Source organism: Aegilops tauschii, chromosome 2, assembly GCF_002575655.3.
Source record: "Aegilops tauschii subsp. strangulata cultivar AL8/78 chromosome 2, Aet v6.0, whole genome shotgun sequence".
In the NCBI taxonomy this organism is placed as follows: domain Eukaryota; kingdom Viridiplantae; phylum Streptophyta; class Magnoliopsida; order Poales; family Poaceae; genus Aegilops; species Aegilops tauschii.
The window spans coordinates 314911816-314936609 of NC_053036.3; positions in this window are offsets into that span (position 1 = coordinate 314911816).

Sequence of the window (24794 nt, forward strand, 5' to 3'; positions counted from 1 at the left end):
GTCATCAAGGGAGCCGCGCTCGCCGACTTCGTGGCGGAATGGACTGACGCCCCAAGACCCGAAGTGAGTGAGGACCGATCTCTCTCACCAGGAAGCGAAGCACCAGACGGCTGGGTCATGTACTTCGACGGCGCCTTTGCACGCCAGGGCACGGGGGCTGGCGCCGTGCTCGTCTCTCCCACCCAAGACAAGCTCTACTACGCCGTGCAACTCTGCATGCAGCGGGGCGAGAAGGTCTCAACAACATCGCAGAATACAAGGGGTTGATCGCTGGTCTCAAGGCTGCGGCGACCTTGGGAGTGAAATGCCTCACCATCAAGGGCGACTCTCAGCTCCTCGTCAACTTTTCCAACAAAGTGTATGAGCCAGAGGACGAGCACATGGAGGCATACCTCGCAGAGGTGCGCAAGATAGTGAAGCAATTTCTGGGCCTAGAGCTGCAGCATGTGCCCTGTGGCACAAACAAGGAAGTCGATGACATCGCCAAGAGGGCGTCCAAGCGCCGGCCACAGGAACCCGGCGTCTTTGAGGAGCGGCTCTTCAAGCCTTCCGCGGTCCCTTCGGCTGCTGAGTCTGCGCCGCCTCAAGAGGAGCTTCCCCCGCCACCGGCCTCAGGAGCCCCAGCCTACAGCCCGACCTCAGGAGCGCTCCTACTCCTCGCGCTCGAACCTCAGGTGGGGTGTTGGACTGAAGAGTTCAGGGCATACCTAGAACAAAGAATACTACCGGAGAAGGAGGAGGATGCGGAGTGCGTGCCCGGCAGGCGACAACATATTGCATCCGGGATGGTGACCTATACAGAAAACGACCAAACGATGTTTCCTTGCGACGCGTTTCCAGGAAGTAGGAGTGCGAGCTGCTAGCTGACATACATGGCGGAGATTGCGGGAATCACTCATCGTCGGGTACCCTGGTGGGCAAGTTGTTCCGCAACGGGTTCTACTGGCCCACGACACTCAACGACGCAACCGAGCTGGTGAGATCCTGCGAGGCCTGCCAGTTCCATGCCAAGCAAATTCACCAGCCAGCTTAGGGCCTCCAGACCATCCCACTCTCCTGGCCGTTCGCGGTCTGGGGGCTGGATATCCTGGGTACATTCCCTCGAGCGCCCGGGGGCTACCGCTACCTCTACGTCGCCATCAACAAGTTCACCAAATGGGCGGAGGTGGAAGCCATCCGCACCATCCCAGCCGGGTCTGCAGTCAAGTTCGTCAAGGGCCTCGTGAGCCGGTTTGGGGTCCCTAACCGTATCATATTGTGCTAACCTTGGAGCGCAGATTTGCTACGCCTCAGTGGCACACCCCAGGAGCAATGGCCAAGCCGAGCGCGCTAACGTGGAGGTCTTGAGAGGCCTCAAGACCAGGGCCTTCAAGAAGAAGCTCGAGGCCTGCGGTAGGGGCTGGCACGACGAGCTCCAGTCCGTGCTATGGTCCATCCGCACCACCGCCACCAAGCCAACAGGCGAGACCCCGTTCTTCCTCGTCTATGGAGCAGAAGCGGTTCTCCCTCACGAGGTCAGGCATTGCTCCGCGCGGGTCCTGGCATTTGATGAGGCACGTCAGGACGCCATGCGGGGGATGGACCTCGTGCTGGGGGAGGAACTCCGCCGCCAAGCCTCGCTCTGATGGCAAGGTACCAGCAGGCGCTGCGATGGTATCACTGCCGCATCATCCGCTCCAGGACGCTCGAGGTGGGCGATCTCATCCTGAGGCGGGTGCTCTCCAGGGAAGGGCTACATAAGCTCTCACCCATGCGGGAGGGCTCGTTTAGGATTGCCCGCGTTTCCAGGCCTAGCGTCGCGCGCCTAGAGACGCAGGACGGGATCCCCATCCAGAACGCCTGGAACATCCAACACCTCCGGAAGTTCTACCCATGAAGCAAGGCCCAGTGCCTATGAAGGTCTCCGCTCGTGACACTCTCACGTAATAATAAGTGGGGCTGTACACGCCTCGGAGTCTCCGAAGTACCGCCCTTGGGCCTCGGGGGCTCCCTCCCACATCCTAGTGGCAACACTTAGCTCCGCGCTGGTGAGAAGACTAGACTAGGTGCCGGACGCGGCTGTTCATTTGCTTTCTGTATTTGGTTTGCACCCCCTTTTAATGGAATTTGAAGTTCTAGCATTTCCCGATCGCTTGGTTGAGTTTTTACCCTATTGCTTCTTCGCTCAGCTCTTTGTTTTGCGCCAGGGAGGGCGGCAGTTGCCCGACACTCTCCCTCGCTCGCCTCGTGCGGGGGCTGGGCAGGTGTGTGCGTGCGCCGGGCTAACCCGGTCACGGTCACACCTCGCCAAAGCCCTGTCAGCTCCAGAGCTTCGGCTCTCCTGATCCTCGCGAGGCGCCCTCAGTTGAGCTCGTGATTGGCGCACTCCCCTAAGTCCGTGCCCCACGGGTACCGCGACGCGGTGCGCTTGGTCATGGTCAACCCATGTTTGAGTCCTCGCGCAAGGAAGGATAAGGATTTCCTAACGAATTTTCTCAGCTTCGCAATGTCCCCCGAGGTCAACGGCTCCCGAGTCGGCAGGAGGGAAGCCTCACCAGATGCCAGGAGGCGCGCGCCCTCACAAGGGGGAGACTACCTCGGACGTATCAAGCTAAGTTATCCCTCTACGCCTACATAAAGCACATATGCCACAACACAACACAGAGACAATAAACATAACATGAGCGGCATAAGAATTACGGTTCAGTACACACCCCCACAGGGCCCCATACTTGTTTCTTGGAATGCATGAAGAAAGGAAAGGACAAGCAAAAGTGGCGCCCACACCCGCAGCAGCTCACGAAGGCTGGCCTCAAGCGATTCCCCCAGGACTCAGCCGGAGTCCTCCTCGCGCTTCACCGGGGCACGGAGGCGGGATGACCCGCCGCCGTCCTCGTAGCGAGCCCGGCGACGTGGAGGTTGGTCGTAGCCACCGCTGCTGGAGCTTTCATCGGAGGAGGAGCTACCGTCGCCGAACAGGCCTCGACTTTCACCAAGAGCGAGCCCGCCCTCGGCGTCGCCGCGGCCTTCGTGAAGACCCAGCACATCGTCACGGTCGCTGTCCTCGGGGCAGCACCCTGCACGGCGGCCATCTTCCCCGAAAACCCTCACGTAGAGGGTCACGACGCCATCATACTGGAAGTGGAGGGTGCACCTCCTGCCCTGGCCACGCGCACGGGCAAACGTTTGCCTGCCGCGGGCCAGGACCGCGTTACCCGCGGCGGAAACCTCCACCGCGGCCCACGAGGCCTTGCTGTAGCAGCCGTCAGCTTGCAGCCAGAAGCCGTCGAGACCTGCGGCCGACAGCTCACTGGCGAAGGAGCGCGAGAGCTGGAGCCAAGTGCCGGCCGGCCGCTTTGACCACACGACGAATTCCGGGAGCACCTCCGCAGAATGGAAGCGCGACCGAGGGGGCAGGGCGACCATGGCGCGCCTCCCCTCGGTGCAAGGGCTGCTTCACATGGAATGGCCACACCGCGAGAGGAGGCACCACCGCGGCTGCCAACGACGACGCCGGGTCCCGAGGGGGTGCGCCCTCGCCCCTGGGGGACCACGGCAGGGGTCGTAGCGTGCTTGTGGGGACGGCCACGCCCCCTCTTGGGAGGTGGCGAGCCGGGTCCCTCATGGCGTGCTTCCCCCTTCTCTGCGGCTGAGAACCTCTTCATCGGCACCATGGGTGTCACGGCAAGATGGCGAAGTGAGAGCGAAGAAGAAGAAGCAGATGGAGTGGAGAAGAGATGATCGACGGGGCTCCGCCCCCTCCTCATTTATAGCCGGAAGGAGGCCAACCGCCGGCCTCCACGATCGCAGGTAATGATGATTTTCTTTTGCCTGCAGCAGGGTCTCGTCAAGTCAAATGGTTGCCGAGGCAGCGTGGGGAAGCGGAGACACCCACGTCCCATCAATCACCACGCGTCAATCAAGGTCGCAGGCTGTTGGGGCCCGCGGCGCTCCGCACTTGCTCTTTGGCTTCACCTCGAAGCCAAGCCCAAGCACGCCTTGGGCCCGAGGGCTACTGTCGGCGTCCTGGGAACGGGGGTCCCCAGACTTGCCTGCCTGTGGTCCATGACGCGGCTCCACCAACGGCCTGGTACTGCCCATCTTCAGCAGCAACCTATCAAGACCCTCGCGAGGGGCCAAGCCTCGTGAGGGGGATGACACTGAGACCTCCTCAGGGGCGGCCTCACTAGGCTGGCTCCCGAGGAACGGAGATATCTATGCAAGGGGCACCTCACGAGGTTCATGTGACGTGAGCCATGACGACCAAGGCCAGGCGGGCGCCAGCGGGCACAGTGTGCCAGTTTCCTCTTTGGTGCTAAAGGGGCAAGCGCAGACGAGGAGTCCTGAGGTGTCAGGCAAAGGTTTCCATATCGGTGCAACAAGACCAAGACTAGCAGGATGGCAGGACGGAGGTCACCGCAGAGCCCACGACAGCGTCACCACCAGAGCCTTTGGCAGGCGAAGACCACCTTTGGTCAGGATAGCTTGTACTAGTTGTCTCCCTTCAAAATTAGCCGTTGGATCCCTGCCCGCCTAATATTTGGGAAGAGGACCAGGGCCTCTATAAATAGGACTAGCCACCACCATGGGAGGGGGACGGATCATTGAGACCACTCTCCTACGCACCAGCTCACCGAGCTCAAGAACACCTCTCCTCAGGAGGCTGTTCTTACTTTGTACTGTTCATCCTCAGCCTCCAAGGCAGTCCACCACACACACTGGAGTAGGGTATTATACCTCAACGGTGGCCCGAACCAGTATAAACTCTCGTGTCTCTCATTCTTTGGGTTCGTCGAGTTAGGCCTTGAGATCGTCGCGCGAGCGAGCTAGGGGAGAGAGGGTTCTTCGTGCGCACCCCTGTGTTCGAACCTCAAGGGTTTGCTGGAACCCGTAATCCGACAAAATCGAATAGTACTGCGCCGCCCGCTGCACGCCCGACTGAACACGCCTCCTCACCTCCATCAAACCTCTCTGTTAGACCCGCATGCAAACCGAGAAACCTACTCCGGCCACACATCCGTTCATGAGCGGGCCGGAATTAAACGCAACACCGGCCGAGCTCCTCCCGTTCGCCCTCAGGTTAAACGAGGCCAGACGCCGGCCAAGCTCCTACCGTCTGCCCTCTATTTAAACAAGGCCAGACAGACAGCGGGCAAGAATCGCACCCCTCCGCCGCTCCCCCATCTCCTCCACCATTTTCTCCACCCTTCCGATGGCTTCCGAGGAGCCGTTCTCCGGCATACTACCCGGCTGGGTGGCCAGCCGAGCCCTCCAGATACGGGCGAGGCCGCTCGGTGCTTCACCAACCTCTCTTGGCCCGACGGAGCCAGTTGCCACCCCAAGCCGGCGCGTGGTTCAACAACTCGCCACTCTAGTTCAGCTCGATGAGGAGTGGTGAGTTGCTCCACGCTGGCACTGCGGCGAGCACGCCGGTATGGGCATCATCACTGCCGCGTCGTACCGCGCCACCAGTGTCTGTGGTGGTCGCGCCTCCCGTGTCTGTGGGCGCGCTTCCCATGCCTGTGGGCATGCCTCCCGTGCCTGCGGCAGCGCCATGCACTACAAAAAAAAGACACTTCCGTGATGATACATGTTTGTCACAGTAGGTTACATTTTCTATCATGCATGTACATCCATGACGATTTTATGACATAATCAAGATAGTCATACCTGTGCTGTCGTAGAAGTGTTCCATGACATTACCAAAATTATCATCACAGAAGTGTGCACTTCCATGACAATAAATCGCGTGTCATAGAAGTGCTTTCGTCAAGGGTGACCGACACGTGGCATCCACCGTAACGGGTCGCCGTTAAGCTATCGGGTCTGGTTTTGGATCCGATAACCTGTTAACAACCAGGACCAATGAGGATTTTCCATGTGTAAAATTGTCATTGGCCGGAGGAAACACGTGTTGGCTCACCGTTGGGACAGATGCCATCCATTCATTGGATAGGAGGCGCCTATGATACGTCGACACGTGGCACGGCCCAACAAAGGCCCATGTAGGTTAAAAAGGCCGGCCCAATCAAAGGCCCGTAGTACTTACTCAAGTACTAGTGGGCCAGCCCAATAACGGCGTGCTTAATAAGGCCCATTTACGGCCCGAAGCCAGATCTGGCCCATTAATTGTTCACCGAATATTTGGGCCCAATTACGGCCCAGTGACTTTCGGCCTGTTAGAGGCCCGATGTAGACATGGGCCCATTTTAGCCCGGTGTGTCTTTCGGCCTGGGAATGGCCCGTGCTGCCCATGGGCCATATATGGTCCGACGCGACATCCGGCCCACTAACGGCCCGTGATAAAGGTGGCAACAGTTCATCCCAACGTGACTTTGGGCCTGTTAAAGGCCTTTCATACAATTCGGCTCGTTGATGCCTATACTAAGCTTTCGGCCTCTTAAAGGCCCATGATATCAGTGGGCCAACTAAGGCCCGCAATATGTTTCGGCCTGGTAACGGCCCGTCATATAACTGGGCCAAAAAAGGCCCGGTCTACGTTTCAGCCTGCTGAAGGCCCGTCGACGACTAGTGAAAATTGAGGCCCAACATGAATTTCGGCCTGCTAAAGGCCTGTGGTTTCTTCTGGGCCGTAACATGCCACCAGAATATTCAGCCTATTAATGGCCCAACGCTACATGGGCCAAACTAAGCGCTGGGTCCACAAAAGGCCCAACTAAAATTTGGGCCGAATATAGGCCGGAGTAAGTTGTGGGCCTGGCGCAAAGTGTGAAGGCCCCAATGGCCATTCGGGCCTAAGAAAGATGCAGGCCGACCCAATTGTGGCCCGCTAAAACCAGGCCCCTTAGAGGCGAATGTTTCGGCCCGGTCGACTACATCAGATGTTTTTTTTTCAGATAGCGAAGGCAGTAACTAGTAGGAATTAAGAGCAAACCTACTCTATACAATAAAGAAATTGCGGCATAGTAACTTAGAATAAACCTACACTATACAATAAAGGATTTATGGTATATTACATCCACTGGGCATCGAAGTTCACCACCAGTGGTCATAAAGCGCAACGAAGAAGCAGATTACAAAAACTGGACACCATTGCAGCGTAACAAAATAATATAGAACCGAGACCACTTCCAAGACAGTTCAAGAAAGGTTAGCTTTGCATGGGAACTTCTACGCAAGCTGCTGAGCAAGGCTGTGAGACCGGCCTAGCATGTCGGTCATAGATTCCAGGTGTAGCTGTTTACCAATGAGGTTCTCATTGGTGTTCTCTGCAATCTTTCTTAGAGATAGGACTTCAAGTCGAAGTTGAGTTGCAGAATGCCTTTCTGCTAGAACTTGGGACTGAAGAAGTCGAACTGATTCAGACAACGAATTCTGTGAGCTTGTCTGACTGCTAGTCTCAAGTAACTTGAACACTGCATCAAGACAAGACTTTGGGGTTGTCTCGCTATCTTCAAGATATTTTGCCTTCTTTGCTGCAATATATGTTGGGTTTGTGTCACAACCTTCAACAGACTTGTGCATGCCATCTGGCATATCACCCTGAAACAAGCAGAGAGATGACAGGTTTTTCACGTGTATAAACAAAGATGATAACCGTGCTGTCAATTCCATCCAATTTCAAATTAGAAAATAAAGAGTAAGTTCAAAATATCAATAGTATAATTTGGCATTATTCATAATGCGGGGAGCTTCTCCACACTACTGGATTACCATGTCAACATAACAAGCATAGATGAAGGGTGAAGACAATCATTGTATCTAATTTGGTTAGTGTGCATGGCATGTTGTTCATATCATCAGCCACATCAGTAAGATAAAACAGGGGATGACAAGGTGCAAACATGGGCTACTTCACCACACACTAGATTATAGATCCACAAAAACAAGCATACATATAGGGGGTATTGAGTAATGTGCATGGTATGAATAAGGAATTTGGTTCTACAAGTAAAACTTGGAACTTACGGTTGTTGCGAACATGCATTTTGATAGAAACAGCAAACTAAACAGCAGTAAACGATAGGGAGTATGAGCAAATTAAACAACAGTTGAGGATAAAGGATTTAGAAGGACTGACTTACATTAACAGTTAACACAAGTTTTATAATTCCCTTCTCCATGTCAAGGGAAGGATAACTCAAGAATTTCAGCACATAATCTTCTTCATAAGCATTGCCTGTACTCTACATTTTGTAGAGAGTAATTATAGATATGATAATACTGGAAGGGATAGAGGATAATGAAGATAAGATGCAGATTGATGCTACATAATCAACTACCAATCCCTGGAAGTACAAGCGTTACAGGACAAAATGTACTGACAAGAGCAATGGGCTACACTTCTGCACTGGCATTGTCTGTGTATTCAACTTTTTGGTAAGATTAAATATAGATCTTATATTTTTTAGTAAATGGTGGGCGAGGGAGATAAGATGCAGAATGCTACACAACGAACCAATCCCTCTTCCCATAATACAAGAGTGTTTTGAACACTGGTGTACTATACAAAACGTTCTTATATTATGGGATGGAGGGAGTAGCTGTTAATGTAAGTACAGTGATAGACGACGTTCAGTCCTTATAAGAGGACTGTAGAGCTAAACCTCTTCAAAAGCATTGAGTCTATACGGATCTTATAATGTCCACCAAATGGACGATAACGAGGCTAACATGTGGAGTGATGCTACATAATCAAACAGCTATGAAAGTAAGTATGGTCATACAGGGCAAGAGGTACTCACAAGAGCAATGAGGTCTGGAGTATAGTTGTGAGATTCTGTGGTCCCTTGAGAATGAATGTTCTTCTGCTAACAGTTTTCATTCAAGTGAGATGTTAAGGCAAATGCAGAAAGGTAGTTCAAATTGTGATGTGATATCATAGACAGTACCTTACGCTACAGACGAGACCAATGTGTAACAAGATTATTCCAGTAGCATCAGAGACTTTACAGAAATTTCATTTAGAGGCTTGCCATCGAAGTGCGCTTGCCTCAGGTAGGAACGATACTTCATCAACGAGTGCTGGAAAAGCGCAACCAACCCTTGCTCGTCTTGACAATTCAGTTTGGTCCTCGCCTATTTAAAAGAACGGAATCTTGTGTCTTCTGTCAGCAGAAACATATGCAGTAATTACCATGAATAACATTAGTACATTACTTACGCGTAAGTTGCGGAGGAAGACTGGAAATTGTTCCGTGTCTGCGGTATAATCTTTCCATGAAGGAAAGATGCGCACAAAGTTCCTGGCAACAATATAAGCTTCATCTTCTAAACTGTGAAGAAATGGAACAGGGGTCCTATTTGCTGCAATTGGGGCTCTCTCTGGTTCGAAAAGGGATTTGGCAACTGGATTTGGTGTACTCTTTGCTGGAATGGGGGTTTTGCATTGTAGAGCTGGTGCTATGTCAACTGGCATCATCATACTGTTTGCTGCAGTTGGGGTCTGCTGAGTTGGGGCATCAGAAATGACCAGTGTAGTAGGGCTAGAGTCTGCTAGAGTTGGGGTGTTTTTTGGGTTAGGTGATATTGCAACTACACCTAATGGGCTATTTGATTTATCAGGTGTCTCTACCTTTTCCAAATACTTTGCTCGTGCTCCTCAGCGATCTGCAATCGCCCTCTTCCTTTTGAACGTCTGATACACAAGAACAACATTTGAATGGATAAATATGGTAAGATGACAGATGGAATATGTGCTGAAAATGGATAGGCAGGGCGTATTCACATACACGATGTGTAAACTAAGCTAATGGCAGTGCAACAAAGTAGAAGCAATTCAAAGCATCAGTTGCAAGATATGTGCGACCAATATAACCTTGGAAAGTTAGATCAAGCACCTTGATGGGTGAATAAGATAGGTCATCTGCCTCTGACTCCTCCACTTGGGAGCTACATTGACTTAGGTCTCCCTCTAGCTCAGAATCACTGTTAGGACCATATTCTGAGCATGAATCTGTAGGTGGAGAGCGTTTGCATTGCATTGCATCCAGACTTGATTTCAGTCCCTTAATGCCAAGTTTGACAGCCATGGCATTGTTTTGCTTTATTCTTTTCATGCGCGCAAGCTCATAATCATTATGATGTTGTTCAGAATCTGAGATTCATGAAAACATAAAAGTAGTTAGATTATCTATGGAATGCATTGCAGATTCAACTCGAAGAGTGTCTCCCTATAAACCCCTGCATATGCAAAGTTCACCCCCCTACTGTGCTGACCAGACCACACACAGAAATACAAACATCTTATGTCTCTATAACAGGCAGACACACATTTCAAAACTGAAGTAGGAACATTAGAATCATATCAAATTCGTATTTGAACAAATAAACTAAGGAATTATCAGTGGCATAATGTTTAGCTTCAAGGGTGGAGTGCTGGTAGTGCGACACAAAGCAAGTAGGTAGATTGTATTCCATGTAAAAGATCATAGTCTATGTAAAAGCTGAAAATGACACTTTCTTTCTGTACAATGCAGTGCTCATTGCCCACACATGATGGAAGAGATCACACAGAGAAATACTATTCACTCATGTCTACGGTTCCAGTATTTTGAAACAGGGTGGTCCACCCTAAAAGAATATTGACAACAAATATGACAAGGCAAGCATAGATGTAGTGAATCAATCATTTACTTGTGAGCTTACTAGGACAGGTATGCAGAATTGTAACTGTAGTAAGAGACCGTCCAAAATCTGAATCAAGAAGTTTGTCTAGCACTTATTGTTTGCAACTAATCGACGTGAATAATTGGATATCATATCGAATGAGTAACAAAGACAAGTAAAATTGTCAACAAACCTGGCCTGCAGTAGTAATCTGGGTCAATGTCACTACGACTAACAATCCAAAATCACTAGTGTCTGTTCCTAGAGCCAGAATTTTGAAACCCTATGAACTTTACAGGTATTAAAGATTACTGAAATACATCTGAACCATTAAGTGTAGGTAGCACTCAGCACACAACAAACCCTAATGACAGTCCTGCCTAATGAGTAATGAATCAATTATAAAATGGGTGATGAGGAGTGGCTGCTGAGTGTTGAGGACGTATCTCAGGATAAATTGGGTTGGCTTAGTGGGCGCTGCATGCCTGAGCCCTGAACGGACTGGGAAGGTAGGCACGGCGGCGCACCCAGGCAGCGGTGACGCTGTTGGACGAGCGGCTCCTGACCTCCTGTTAGTCCGGCGTCTCCTCCTAGAGTCATGCCGTTCGGGGACGACAAGTCGCCGGTGAGGCAGGCGGCTGGGGGCGAGTAGAGATCGGAAGCGCGTAGCAGAACAGAGGGGAATCGGGGCCTGGACCGACCCAAAATCCTAGGGTGGGCCGCGGCCCACTGTGGGCACCCTGTAGAGATACACACCCGAGCGGCGAACATGCATTTTCAAAACTAAATTAGGAACATTTAGTTGACCAATTAAATGACTCTGTTTTAATAATATCAGATTCGTATTTGAACAACTAAGCTTGTTTAGCTTGATGGCTGTAGTAGTGCTATTATGACACGAAGCACGTATGCTGATCGTATAGTGATCATAAAAGGGGGAAACCCTAAGAATTTTTTTGAGCAAAAGAGGGTTTCCCCTCCGATTTCTATTAAATAAACCACCACAGAACCAACATGATCAATTAAACCCTAAGCATGATCAATTAAACCCTATTATGACTGTGCCATGGCAGATTTAAAGCTGCAAACTGGGGAAATGCTATTTAGCATCCATTGTTTGCTTTGAACTAAGAACTAAATTCTAAGAGCTGAAAAGAAAGTACAGTAACCAAGTTACGATCTATTTTCTGGTTGAGATCAAAAGTTGTGGAGATATGAAGTACCACCTCTCTTGCGGCGCCGTGTAGGCATCGGGGGTGCGATGGCTGTCGGTGGCGTTGAAGCAGATCTGCGACAGTAGACGGGTGCATCGGGTGATAAGTCCCGTTGCGGTGGAAGAGAAGGTCGTGTGAGCGGCCCCGACAAAGAGGACGACGGTGCCGATGAAGCGAGAGGACATGATGCAAGGCTCTTGGTCCGTCGCCGTGGATGAGAAACGTCCATCTCTAGTAGTGGACAACGCGGTCTTGGTAGGTGCTCTGGCATGGTGGAGGACGGTGGCGATGGATGGGGTGGAGGACGGCGGCGATGGATGGGTGGAGGACGGCGGCGATGGATGGGGTGGCGGATGGAGGAGGCTGGTGTGGGGATGGTGCTCTAGCGCGGACGGTGTATGAATGGGAAAATGGAGGGAGAGGTACGGGGAACCATGTTTTTGGGATGCGCCTGTCTGAAATATGGGAAAGTTACGAACTTCGCCCCCGTTTAAAATTTGGACGTCTCGTGGTTGGGGATAGGACGGTAATCTCGCATCTCGCAAATATTTTCCCAGAGTGATTTCGGGCGAGGAGAGGGTGTTTTGGAGCCCATGGTTGGCACCCACGGTGTATGAATGGGGCTGACAGGTAGGACGGTTGTGTCACGTCTGAGTGAAGTTACAAACCTGCCCCTATTGAAATTATTTGCCTACATTGATTTCGGCCGAGTCGAGTTTGTTTTGCCACCCACCGTGTATGAATGGGGAAATGGAGGGAGAAACAGAGGTCTTTCTGACGAGCTTGAATCAAATGTGTTTCGCCGCCCATGTTTGGCGCCGACCATGTTGGAATGGGCTCAGAGGCGGTCGTGTCACGTCTAATTGAAGTTACTAACCTACCCCTATTGAGAACAGTGGAAATCGGGCCGATGGATTGTCCGTGTAAGGGGTAGAAATTAATTTCCATCTCCCAAACACTTGGCTTCGGGCAGCCGGCGTGGGAGTGGACATTTTGCTGCTTCTTTCGAATTTTGGGACAATAAGCATCCATGTTTACCCTGGCAACTAAATTCGAATCCATTTTGTATTCCTATATGAATCTTTATAAATCATTCTATGTGTTTTTATATATCTTCAAAAGCACGACAAAGATGTATTCCACTGTCATATATGAATATGATTTACAAATGCCAATACTCGAATTCAGAAGTTAGAATCCAGTTTAAGGTGAATTCAAATATTTGGAACACTTTATGTCCAACTCAAATGTCACACGCAGCATAATGTGTACTCCCATTTAGATATGTATACAAGCGATGTTCAAATACCGAGTCAATTAACCAATAATGTACAAAACTAACAGACATATAAACACTTATAGAGTATATGGATCAATAATATCAACTAACATACATAAGCCAGGCCACTGTACTTTTTTTTTTGCTAGAAGAGCATCCTTCTTAGCGAAGCTAGTACAACATCTTAGCCCTTTCCGATGCATGCCACTTATGGTCCATCTATACTACTATTATTGCTGAATGCACCTTTAGCCCGATTGGCATATTTGTAGGTCTGGCACAACAATCAAAATGAAATGTCTCCGAGTCTTATCAATTAATGCAGACTTGTGCTCAAATAAAATTACAAACCAAAAAATAAAAAACAATTACATGATCTCTAAAACAAATGGTTTGATCGATTACATGAACAAACAACACAAAGGTTATTCAACGACGGAAAGAACATTTCACCTATGATTTACCAAGTGGGAATTTAATTTCCTTTTTTCCTTCAGGACCTTAAGAATGCGGTCAGTCTCAGCTTGCTTCGTTTTGAAATCGACCAAATATTTAATGGTTGTCTTGAGTACTGCTTGTGATTGTGTTGTTTGCTTCCTCAACATATCAACTTCATCTCTAAGTGCAGAGGCAGAATCTCTTTCTACCACTAGTTTAGCCTCTAGAGCATCAGCAGTTGGCAATTCATGATGCACGATTGGGCCGGTGCCACTGCTGTGGGATGATACAACGTCCATGGGGACCTCGCTCTTTGATCTTGGGCTAACCTGTTTTGCCATTAAAGTTCTGATTGGATTCCGAAAAGTTGAAGTTAGCAAAACATCTCAACTGGGAGCTATAACAGCAAACCAGTTAAACAAACAAGGAAATAAAGAGTTTCAATTGGATACTGAAAAGTAGTTATTAACATCATTGTAACCAGTTGTTGCAGCAGCAAAGCAGTTAAACAAACAAGTTTTGCAAAAGGTACCTGTTGTGGCTTTGGATTTCTCTTGGATCCTGAAAAGTTGAGTAGCCAGTAACGTGATTAGAGCAACCGGTTGCAGCAGCAAAGCAGTTAAACAAACAAGTTTTGCAAAAGGAACCTGTTGTGGCATTGGAGTTTCTCTTGGATCCTAAAAAGTTGAGTAGTCAGTAACTTGATTAGAGCAACAAGTTACAGCAGCAAACCTGTTACACAAATATATTTTTGAAAATGCACCTGATGTGCAATTGGACTTCCAACTGGATCCTGAAAACTTGAAGTTGGTAAGATGATTACAACAACAAGTTACAGCAGCAAACCAGGTAAACAAGGAAGTTTCTGAGAACATACCTGTTGTGCCAACGGAGTTTCAGTTGGATCCTACAAACTTGAATGTTAGCAATCAATAAATAAAGTTTTGCAAGAGCCATAAGAAAGTAACATCAAACTAGTAAAACTAACCAGTTTTGGCAACATATTTAATTACACATGAACTAGTAAAACTAACAAGTTCTTAGCAACGTATTAAAGTAACAAGTCGATACCGTTTACCAGCAACACAAACATCTGTAAATTTCTTTGATGTAAGCAAAATGATTCCAACACATATATAAGTTAAAAAGACGGCGTCCCTCATATAAACCTGACATTTGTCTATCTATGAACATGCAAACATTACTAGTGCTACAAGTGATAACAGCAAACCATTTAAACAAACAGGGTATCAGAACATAAATTACACGTGACTTCTGCTGCACCCTAGAAGTACATATGACCAGCTATCTACGTGCTTAAGTAGCTATTTAAGTTCAGGCAAACATGTAATTCTTAACTGTAAGTATCAAACACATAGATAGGCGCAGTCTATAATAGGATTAATAGGCTATGGAATTATGTAATCAATAGCAAACTAAATTAAGCCAAGCAACGTAATTGAACAATTTTGCAATAAGTGGCTAACTAAAATTCTGAGACGCAGGTAACTGAACTTACGCTAGCTCTTTGTAGAGGCACACTTCAACTTCTTTTTCACTTACAAGGTTATACGAAGGAGTCCATGGCATCAATTGCTTGGATACGCAGTCCCAATAGTTCTTTCTTTCCGCACTGCATTGGTAAGTCGAATGGTTAATCTGGTAAGATGGTGTGTCCTTGATATGTTATATGAGGACGTGTAGTCAGACTAGTTGTAGCCACACACATCACACAGGCTTTTACCGTATATTTCATGCGATTACATTTGGCATATAGAGATCCAAGCAATCTACAGTAGGATGAAAAGACTGGCATCCTTCACATTATTGGCGAACTTAGTTCATAGAAACAAGCAATTCAACCATTCCGTGGGTAAATCAAAAGCGCCACTGGAATATTTTTCACTAGCCCAATCATACACGCAAAAAGGGGTGACACCACCGTAGGGGCTGGTATGGGCGGCCACCTCGGGTGGCTGGAAACTGTGCACCTAGTTTGAGTCGTCTAGGTTGGCCCAGGCTAGTTATGTTCGTCCCAACGCACGAGCAAGCAATGTAAAAAATGAAGAAAAACGTTTCAATTATGAGGGGCCAATAACGTAAGTGCAAGGCAGGCCCAATAGCAGGCCCGCGGCCCAAACGAGTGCCTCCATATCGATCGACAGCAGGAAAAATCCCAATTCGTTCCCTCCAGCCTCCAGTCTGGTTCGCTCCTAACCTAGCTGCCGCAGGGCAAACCAACACAACACTTCCTCGCGCCCTCGTTGGAGGGCCGATGCCGGGATTCAAGCGAATGGAAGGACAAGAAGATGAAGATCCAGTCCTGGGTGTAGCCTGCGTGGGAGACAACGGTGGCAGCACGGGCATGGCATCGAGCTTGTGCAAACGGACAGTTGCAGCTTGCAAGAGTAGCATGCGCAACGAGTAGGTACATCACATCCCTCATTATATCCAATTCAACTGTTCAATTTTTGGCCAATAGTTAAACCTGACGGTGTTGTGAAACTGCTTGTATGTAGGGAATCTATGAGAAAATGAAACCAATTTCTGCTTATTTTATAACTCCCCCAATCAATACTGAACTGATTGAATCTGATGTATCTAATCAAGTTTCCGGTGCAAACATACAAGCTCATGTTGTTCTTGAGCCTGAAGTGTCTAATGAAAAGACTGCTAATGAAGGATTTGATGCAAACATTTTACATGCTCTTTGTGATGAACATATAGTGTCTAATGAGGGATCTAATGCAAGCATTTTGCAAGCTCCCATTGAAGGATTTAGTGTCTAATGATGATCTGCTATGTTGAGAGAGACACAGAGATTTGCAGGCATTGATGACAAGCAAATTATAGTACATTTTCATGGCTTGAGGAAACGTCGAGGCCATCTACCAGAAAATCCCCGTATCATGACAACGTAGCATAAATACTTTTCTAATATGTTGTTTGAAACTATTGGCTTTCTTGTGCAGGATAGTTATATTGATATGCAGTTTGCGCACTGGTTATAGGTGCAATTACACTTCGATATTTTCAGCCAGAGAACGAATAATTCAAGCAGGTACAGACCATGTTAGTAGTCCTTGTACACCATGTTGCATTTTGTGTTTTTTGGTGCTTGCATCATTTAGTGTTTTATAATCTGAACTACTTTGGATCATTAGCTGGTTTTCAAAGTGCATGCAGCTTCACATTTCTCAAGTTATGTTGATTTCCGGAGTGCAAGCGCCTTCATATTTTTTAAGTTAAATGTTCACCCCTGGTAACTAGAATTCGTGGATCCGCCACTACACACAAATCATACACGCAGGCCAGTACGAATTAAATGAAATGCAGGGACTTACACTAGCTCATTGTACAGGCTCACTGCAGCTCTGCTTGCACTTGGGATGTTCCTTGTACAAGTCCATGTTACCACTTGCTTGGGTGTGCAGGCCTTGTGCTCCTTGCATCCCCCTCTGCATTTTTGACATGGCAAATGGTTGATCAAATAAGAGGAATCGACCTTGCTGTTGTACAGGAGGACAGATACTTACAAGGTCATACGGGTGTGCAGGATGTGTACCAGATCCCGTAGCGCCGTCATGCTTCGCTAAAAAATGGTTTTGCTTTGTTTCAGATGATATCTCCAGAAGAAACAAGAGTTAAAGTCAGATTTGCATATGCGTGTAAGCTAAGAGAGCAGTGAAAGGATATCCAAACATCATCGGAATAGTGCACAAGGGAGTGATGTGTGGATACCTAGTTCGGGCCGGCGTTTGGGCATGCTCGCCTAGCTAGAGTGCGGGTCACTTCAGAGCCGTTGAGGGTGATGCGTTTGCGTTGGCTGGCCGCGCACTGATGCAGATCTTGAGTGGCAGCGGAGCGCTACGATGCGGTGGATGAGATCGTTGGTGAAGCCCCAACGGCCTCGGGGGCGGAGGTGCGACGATGTGCTCGGTGAAGTAGCCCGGCTGAGATGGGAGATGGTGTCGGTGAAGCGCACCTGATCCGGTGGAAGTCGGTGTCTGTGAGGCACATGGGTTGCGGCGGACGACGTTGTCAGTGGACCACCCGGTGCGGTGGACGAGGGCGTGGGTGAGGTAGCTCCGGTGTGGTGGTGAAGCGCGACCGTCGTCTTCGTCGTCGTCTGGCAGAGAGGTGGGGAAAGAGACGAGATGAGGGGTGATTCTAACTTTGCTTGGGTTGGCGGCGAATTAGGGATTGAGCAATCTGGGCGCGGAAGGGGACGGTGGAGAAGGGAGATTTTGCAGGGCTAGAATTGGGGCCGCCAGATATTTCAATCCGAAACATGGAAGAGCGCGAACTTATTTTGTCGTCGTTCTTTTTTTGGGGGGTGGGTGGCTGGGTGCTAAGCATCCGTACGACACACGCGACCACCACGACACGACTATGGTCTGCCTGGTGCGCCTACATTTGAGAATGCAAACGAATATTCTTTCATTTGCAAACGAATATGTATGTATTACCATGCCCTTGTTTTCCTTGCAAATAATTAGTCATTCGAAACGAGATACTATAAATTAATTAATGAGGAGTTATTTGAAAAAAATCGAAACGGTATCCATGCTAACGTGGATTAGAGTGTGTGTCACATAATTAGTTACTTGAATTAGAGTGTGTGTCACATAGCAATCTCCAATTCTAACGTGGATTTCGCATTTCATGGTATCCACGCTACTTTTTTAATACAAATTCATATGTATATGATAAACACCATGGTACTGAGAAAACTTTGGATGGATTCAAACATATGACCTACAAAATAGCACAACAATCGAGTCAATGTCAACTTTTCCAAACCTAATATGGCACGAATTCTAAATAATTACCCATATGCATGGTCCTCAGTTCAAATCTTACAATGTACACAGAATTGAAACATCGATATTAAGTCTCGTACTATCTACATTCAAATGTTGTTTGTAGCCCCCCTCGACACACATGCTACATACTTCCTCTATCGGTCAATCTTCCTCTCCTAACCACGTTAGGAGGCTATCGGTTTCCGACACACGTTCATTCTTTCTCTCCATGTTTCGATCTCTAACTCTCTCAACTACACAACCCCCTTTTTTCCACTCTGTTACCAAATGTATTTACCTCACACACCCGCCATTGCAGCCCATGTCGAGCTCTCCCTCTCTCTCTCCCTCCCAACCTCTCTCGCTGGATACATGCATTGCCTATCTAGCCCACCAACCTCTCAGGCGCACGCACTCACGTTGTCTATCTAGGTCACTACCTCGAGACTGTCTCACTCTTTCTTCCGCATGGCGGGCCACACTCGCCCAATCTCGCTCTCGTTATCTGAGTCTCGATTACCCTCGTTTTCTTTCACACACAAATGATATATATTGATAACCCACAAGTATAGGGGATCAATTGTAGCCTCTTTCGATAAGTAATAGTGTCGAATGCAACGGGGAGCTAAAGGTAGAACACATATTCCCTCAAGTTCTATCGACCACCGATACAACTCTACGCACGCTTAACGTTCGCTTTACCTAGAACAAGTATAAAACTAGAAGTACTTTGTAGGTGTTGTTGGATAGGTTTGCAAGAATATAAAGAGCACGTAAATAAAAACTAGGGGCTGTTTAGATAAAGACACAATAAAGTTAGTATAGCGAGTGTGGAAAAGTGGTGGTAGGAGTTGTGAAATTGTCCCTAAGCAATTGGCTACTTTACTAGACCAATAGCAAGTTTTATGTGGGAGAGGCCACTGCTAGCATGTCATCCCTGACTTGGAATTCTATGCACTTATGATTGGAGATATTAGCAAGCATCCGCAAATACTAACGTTCATTAAGGTAAAACCCAACCATAGCATTAAGATATATTGATCCCCCTTCAATAACGTATGCATCAATTTCTATGCTAGGTTGAAGCTTCTGTCACTCTTGCCCTCCAATACATAGTCCTATCAGCATACAACTAACCTTATGGTGTGATCCACGCATGCACTCATATGATGGGCACCAAAGGACAGCAACATAACCACAAGCAAATTAAACCAATCATAGAAATTCACCAATTACCGATAGGACAACGAAAATCTACTCAGAGATCATAGGATGGCAACACATCATTGGATAATAATATGAAGCATAAAGCACCATGTTCAAGTAGAGGGTACAACGGGTTGCGGGAGAGTGGAATGCTGTAGATAGATGGGGGAAGGTGATGGAGATCTTGGTGAAGATGACGGAGGTGTTGGTGTAGATCACGGTGATGATGATGGCCCCAGCGGCGTTCCGGGTCCACCGGAAGCGAGTGGGAGAGAGCCCCCCTCCTTCTCCTTCTTCCTTGGCCTTCTCCCTAGGTGGGAGAAGGGTTCTCCCTCTGGTCCTTGGTCTCCATGGCGTGGGAGGGGCGAGAGACCCTCCGAAATTGGATCTGTCTCTCTGTCCCTCTCTGTTTCTGCGTTCTGGATTCTCCCCTTTCACCGTTTCTTTTACAACCGGAGATCCGTAACTCCGATTGGATTGAAATTTGAACACGATTTTTATCTGGATATTAGCTTTCTTGCGGCGAAAGATGGGCAAACACCGCCTTACGGGGTGTCCACGAGGGTCAGGGGCACGCCCCCCTGCCTCGTGCCCCCCTCGGGCATCGTCTCGTGATGATTCCACTTCCCAAAAATTAGTTATATTCCAAAAAAATTCATATATAAAGACATTGCAAAAAGTTTTAGAACCATCTGACGTTCCAGTAAAAAATGTAAAATCGCGCACTACAGCCAAAGTTTCTGTCCTGCACCGCACAAACCAACAAGTAGTCTAAAACATCCTAAAGGCAAACCTCGGCACATTATTTTTATTTTTAAACTTTATAAAAGCACACAACAGAAATAAATGACTCTCTAAGACTTCCGGGTTGTCTCCCTGGCAACGCTTTCTTTAAAGCCATTAAGCTAGGCATATACTGCTCATGTAATGGATCCACCCGGATCCCAAGGTATATCAAAGCCAATTTTAATTAACAATGACTTGTAATTTAGTAGTGAGCACAAAGTAACATATATCATGCAACAGCGAAGTCTAACTCTCTTCCTATGCATCGGCATGTCATTAAAGAACAATTCATGCACACATAGTAAAGGCCAATGCATAGTATAAACAGTTTCTTGCAATTTTATCATGTGGGAAACATAGAGAGGTGAAGATATAGTTCCTCTCTCATAATAATTGCAAGTAGGAGCAGAAAGCACATGCATATTATATTCATCAAAATCATCATGTGCAACGGTAAAAGGCAACCCATCAATATAATCCTTAATAAGGGCAAACTTCTCCGATATAGTGTAATCGGGAGAATTCAAAAAGATAATACGACTACCATGTGTGGGTGCAATAGCAACAATTTCATGTTTAACATAAGGAACTATAGCAAGTTCATCTCCATAAGCATAATTCATATTGGCATCTTGGCCACAAGCATAGAAAGCATCATCAAAAAGGGATATTTCAAAAGAATCAACGGGATCATAACAATCATCATAGCATTCATCCTTCGGTAAGCACGAAGGGAAATTAAACAATGTACGAGTTGAAGAGTTACTCTCATTAGAAGGTGGGCACGGGTGATCAATCCGATCTTCCTCCTTTTCTTCTTCGCTCTCCTCATCATCTTTTTCATCCATTGAGCTCACAGTTTCATCAATTTCTTCTTCCATAGACTCCTGCAAAATATTAGTCTCTTCTTGGACAGTGGAGACTCTCTCAATAAAATCATCAATATCGGAATTGAATTCATAATTCTCATAGCAATATTTATGTATAGCAAAATTTTCAGGTTTGTAAACAGAATCATCAAGATTTTCACACTCTTTAAACAAAGATTCAATTTCATAAGCACCCATAAAAGCAACGAATTATTTTATTTGTTCCACATCATAGTAATCATATATACCATTAGCATAAGAAACCAAGGTTTTATCATCATTAAATTTGCATGAAAAGGGAAGGTGTGGAGCCTTCATCCTAGAGCAACAAGTATAATCATATCTCAAGCATAGTTCCCGAGCATACCAATGCAACATATGAATTTGATCCCATAATAGTTTCCCTTTTTGAGTCAAGCGATAATCCCTAAAGTATTCACGTTGATCCAACATGTCTCCCATTACATAATTGAATGGGGTTTTCTCGGGATTATCAAAGTAGTACATAATATTTTTCAGATAACCAACATCGAGGGTTTTTGGTGGTTCCCCATCTCCATGAGTAGCAAGTACACCTAATTTTTTTGGTATTTCGTGTTCCATATCCGTAACTAAAGATAGGGAACAACTTAGAACAGCAAATAAAAACTACTTAGTGATAAAGCAAACAAGCACACATGAGAATATTCACCCCACGCTATAACTCCCCGAGGGAGGAAATCAAAGAGATCCAGGAGGGGTTGCCGCAAAATCGGCTGGCCGCCGATAGCTGTGATGTCTGGGAATGCATGCTCGGACGTTTTTCGTCCAAGAAGTTCTATAAGCACTGCTACAAACAGGTTGTGGCAGATGAGGCGTTTGGATGGCTCTGGAAAGCTAAAAGCCCGATCAAATTCAAGATGTTTGGGTGGCTACTCCTAGTTGATCGTCTGAATACCAGGAATATGCTCAAACGCAGACATTTTGTTATCGTGGGGGGCAGCTATGCATGCATGTTCTGTCAAAACCCTCCAGAGGAAACGGTGGAACATCTGTTCTTCAACTGCCCCTTTAGTCAACGCTGCTGGGATGTAGTTGGAATGACATGGCCGATAGATGACAACAGACTGGCTCTTCTGCATGGAGGTAGGGATAATTGGAGACAACCTCTCTTCATGGATATCTTTCTCTTGGCTGCTTGGAGTCTTTGGATGGAGAGAAACAATCAACACTTTAGAGGGATCCAGCACTCCTATGGAGCATGGCTAGCTAGATTCAAGCATCTCTTGGAGCTGCTTACACATAACTGCCGAGAGGAACTTCATCCCTTCCTGACTAATTACATTGTAAATTTGGGTCACTAGGACCGTGGATAGCTAGCATGGCCAGGGGGCCACAAAAACCCTTTGTAACACATATGTAATTGTTCCTCTGTGAGTAATACAAAGTCAGTGGGAGCCTCTCCCACTGTCATGCTTCCTCAAAAAAAAACGGCGCCAGAAAAAGGTCTTGATAACCCACAAGTATAGGGGGTCAATTGTAGCCTCTTTCAATAAGTAAGAGTGTCGAACCCAACGAGGAGCTAAAGGTAGAACAAATATTCCCTCAAGTTCTATTGACCACCAATACAACTCTACGCACGCTTAACGTTCGCTTTACCTAGAACAAGTATAAAACTAAAAGTACTTTGTAGGTGTTGTTGGATAGGTTTGCAAGATTATAAAGAGCACGTAAATAAAAACTAGGGGCTGTTTAGATAAAGACACAATAAAGTTAGTATAGCGATTGCGGAAAATTGGTGGTAGGAGTTGTGAAATTGTCCCTAAGCAATTGACTACTTTACTAGACCGATAGCAAGTTTTATGTGGGAGAGGCCACTGCTAGCATGTCATCCCTGACTTGGAATTCTATGCACTTATGATTGGAACTATTAGCAAGCATCCGCAACTACTAACGTTCATTAAGGTAAAACCCAACCATAGCATTAAGATATATTGATCCCCCTTCAATCCCGTATGCATCAATTTCTATGCTAGGTTGAAGCTTCTGTCACTCTTGCCCTCCAATACATAGTCCTATCAACATACAACTAACCCTATGGTGTGATCCACGCGTGCGCTCATATGATGGGCACCAAAGGACAACAACATAACCACAAGAAAATTAAACCAATCATAGCAATTCACCAATTACCAATAGGACAACAAAAATCTACTCAGACATCATAGGATGGCAACACATCATTGGATAATAATATGAAGCATAAAGCACCATGTTCAAGTAGAGGGTACAGCGGGTTGCGGGAGAGTGGACCGCTGTATATAGATGGGGGAAGGTGATGGAGATGTTGGTGAAGATGATGGAGCTGTTGGTGTAGATCACGGTGATGATGATGGCCCCAGCGGCGTTCCGGGTCCACCGGAAGCGAGTGGGAGAGAGCCCCCCTCCTTCTCCTTCTTCCTTGGCCTTCTCCCTAGGTGGGAGAAGGGTTCTCCCTCTGGTCCTTGGTCTCCATGGCGTGGGAGGGGCGAGAGACCCTCCGAAATTGGATCTGTCTCTCTGTCCCTCTCTGTTTCTGCGTTCTGGATTCTCCCCTTTCACCGTTTCTTTTACAACCGGAGATCCGTAACTCCGATTGGATTGAAATTTGAACACGATTTTTATCTGGATATTAGCTTTCTTGCGGCGAAAGATGGGCAAACACCGCCTTACGGGGTGTCCACGAGGGTCAGGGGCACGCCCCCCTGCCTCGTGCCCCCCTCGGGCATCGTCTCGTGATGATTCCACTTCCCAAAAATTAGTTATATTCCAAAAAAATCTCCGTCAGTTTTTATTCCGTTTAGACTCCGTTTATTATGGATTTTTTGCGAAATAAAAAACATGCAACAAACAGGAACTGGGCACTGGATCAATATGTTAGTCCCAAAAATAGTATAAAAAGTTGCCAAAAGTATGTAAAAGTTGTAGAATATTGGCATGGAACAATCAAAAATTATAGATACGATGGAGATGTATCATATATCTCCCTGTTCAGGCCTCGATCGACGCACTCTATACTCTCTCACACAGATTGTCTATCTAGGTCAGTCCATCCAAGCCGTCCCCACTCTTTCGACCTCATGGCGGGCTACGCTTGCTCTCTCTCTCTCTCTCTCTCGCTCGCTCTCTCCCTCTCTCTCTCTGTATGTCTTGATTGACCTCGCTCTTTCTCGAACACAAACGATATATCTCCATGTTTGAGCCCAAATCGACATACTCATATTGTATACTCTCTCATGCACATTGTCTATCTAGGTCACTCTCTCCAACCCGTCTCACTCTTTCGATCGCTCGACGACCCACACTCGCTCAATCTCTCTCCCTTTATATATATAATCGATTGACCTTGCTTCCTCCAACGCACAAAATATATCTATATGTCTGTGGCTGGATCATCTCTCAAGCTCTGTCTTACAGCCCTCACCCTTCCCAAAAGCTCAATCCGACAATATCTCTCTAGAGCATATATATCTTTTCAATGAATGTCGGACCACACTCACTTTGTCTCTCTATCTATATGTCTCTCGATTGACCTCTCTTTCTCATGCCGTATCTTCCACACATTGAAGCTACCTCTCCAACACTCGCAAAGCCGGAGCTATTTACATTGCGAGGGGGACTCCAACCTCGG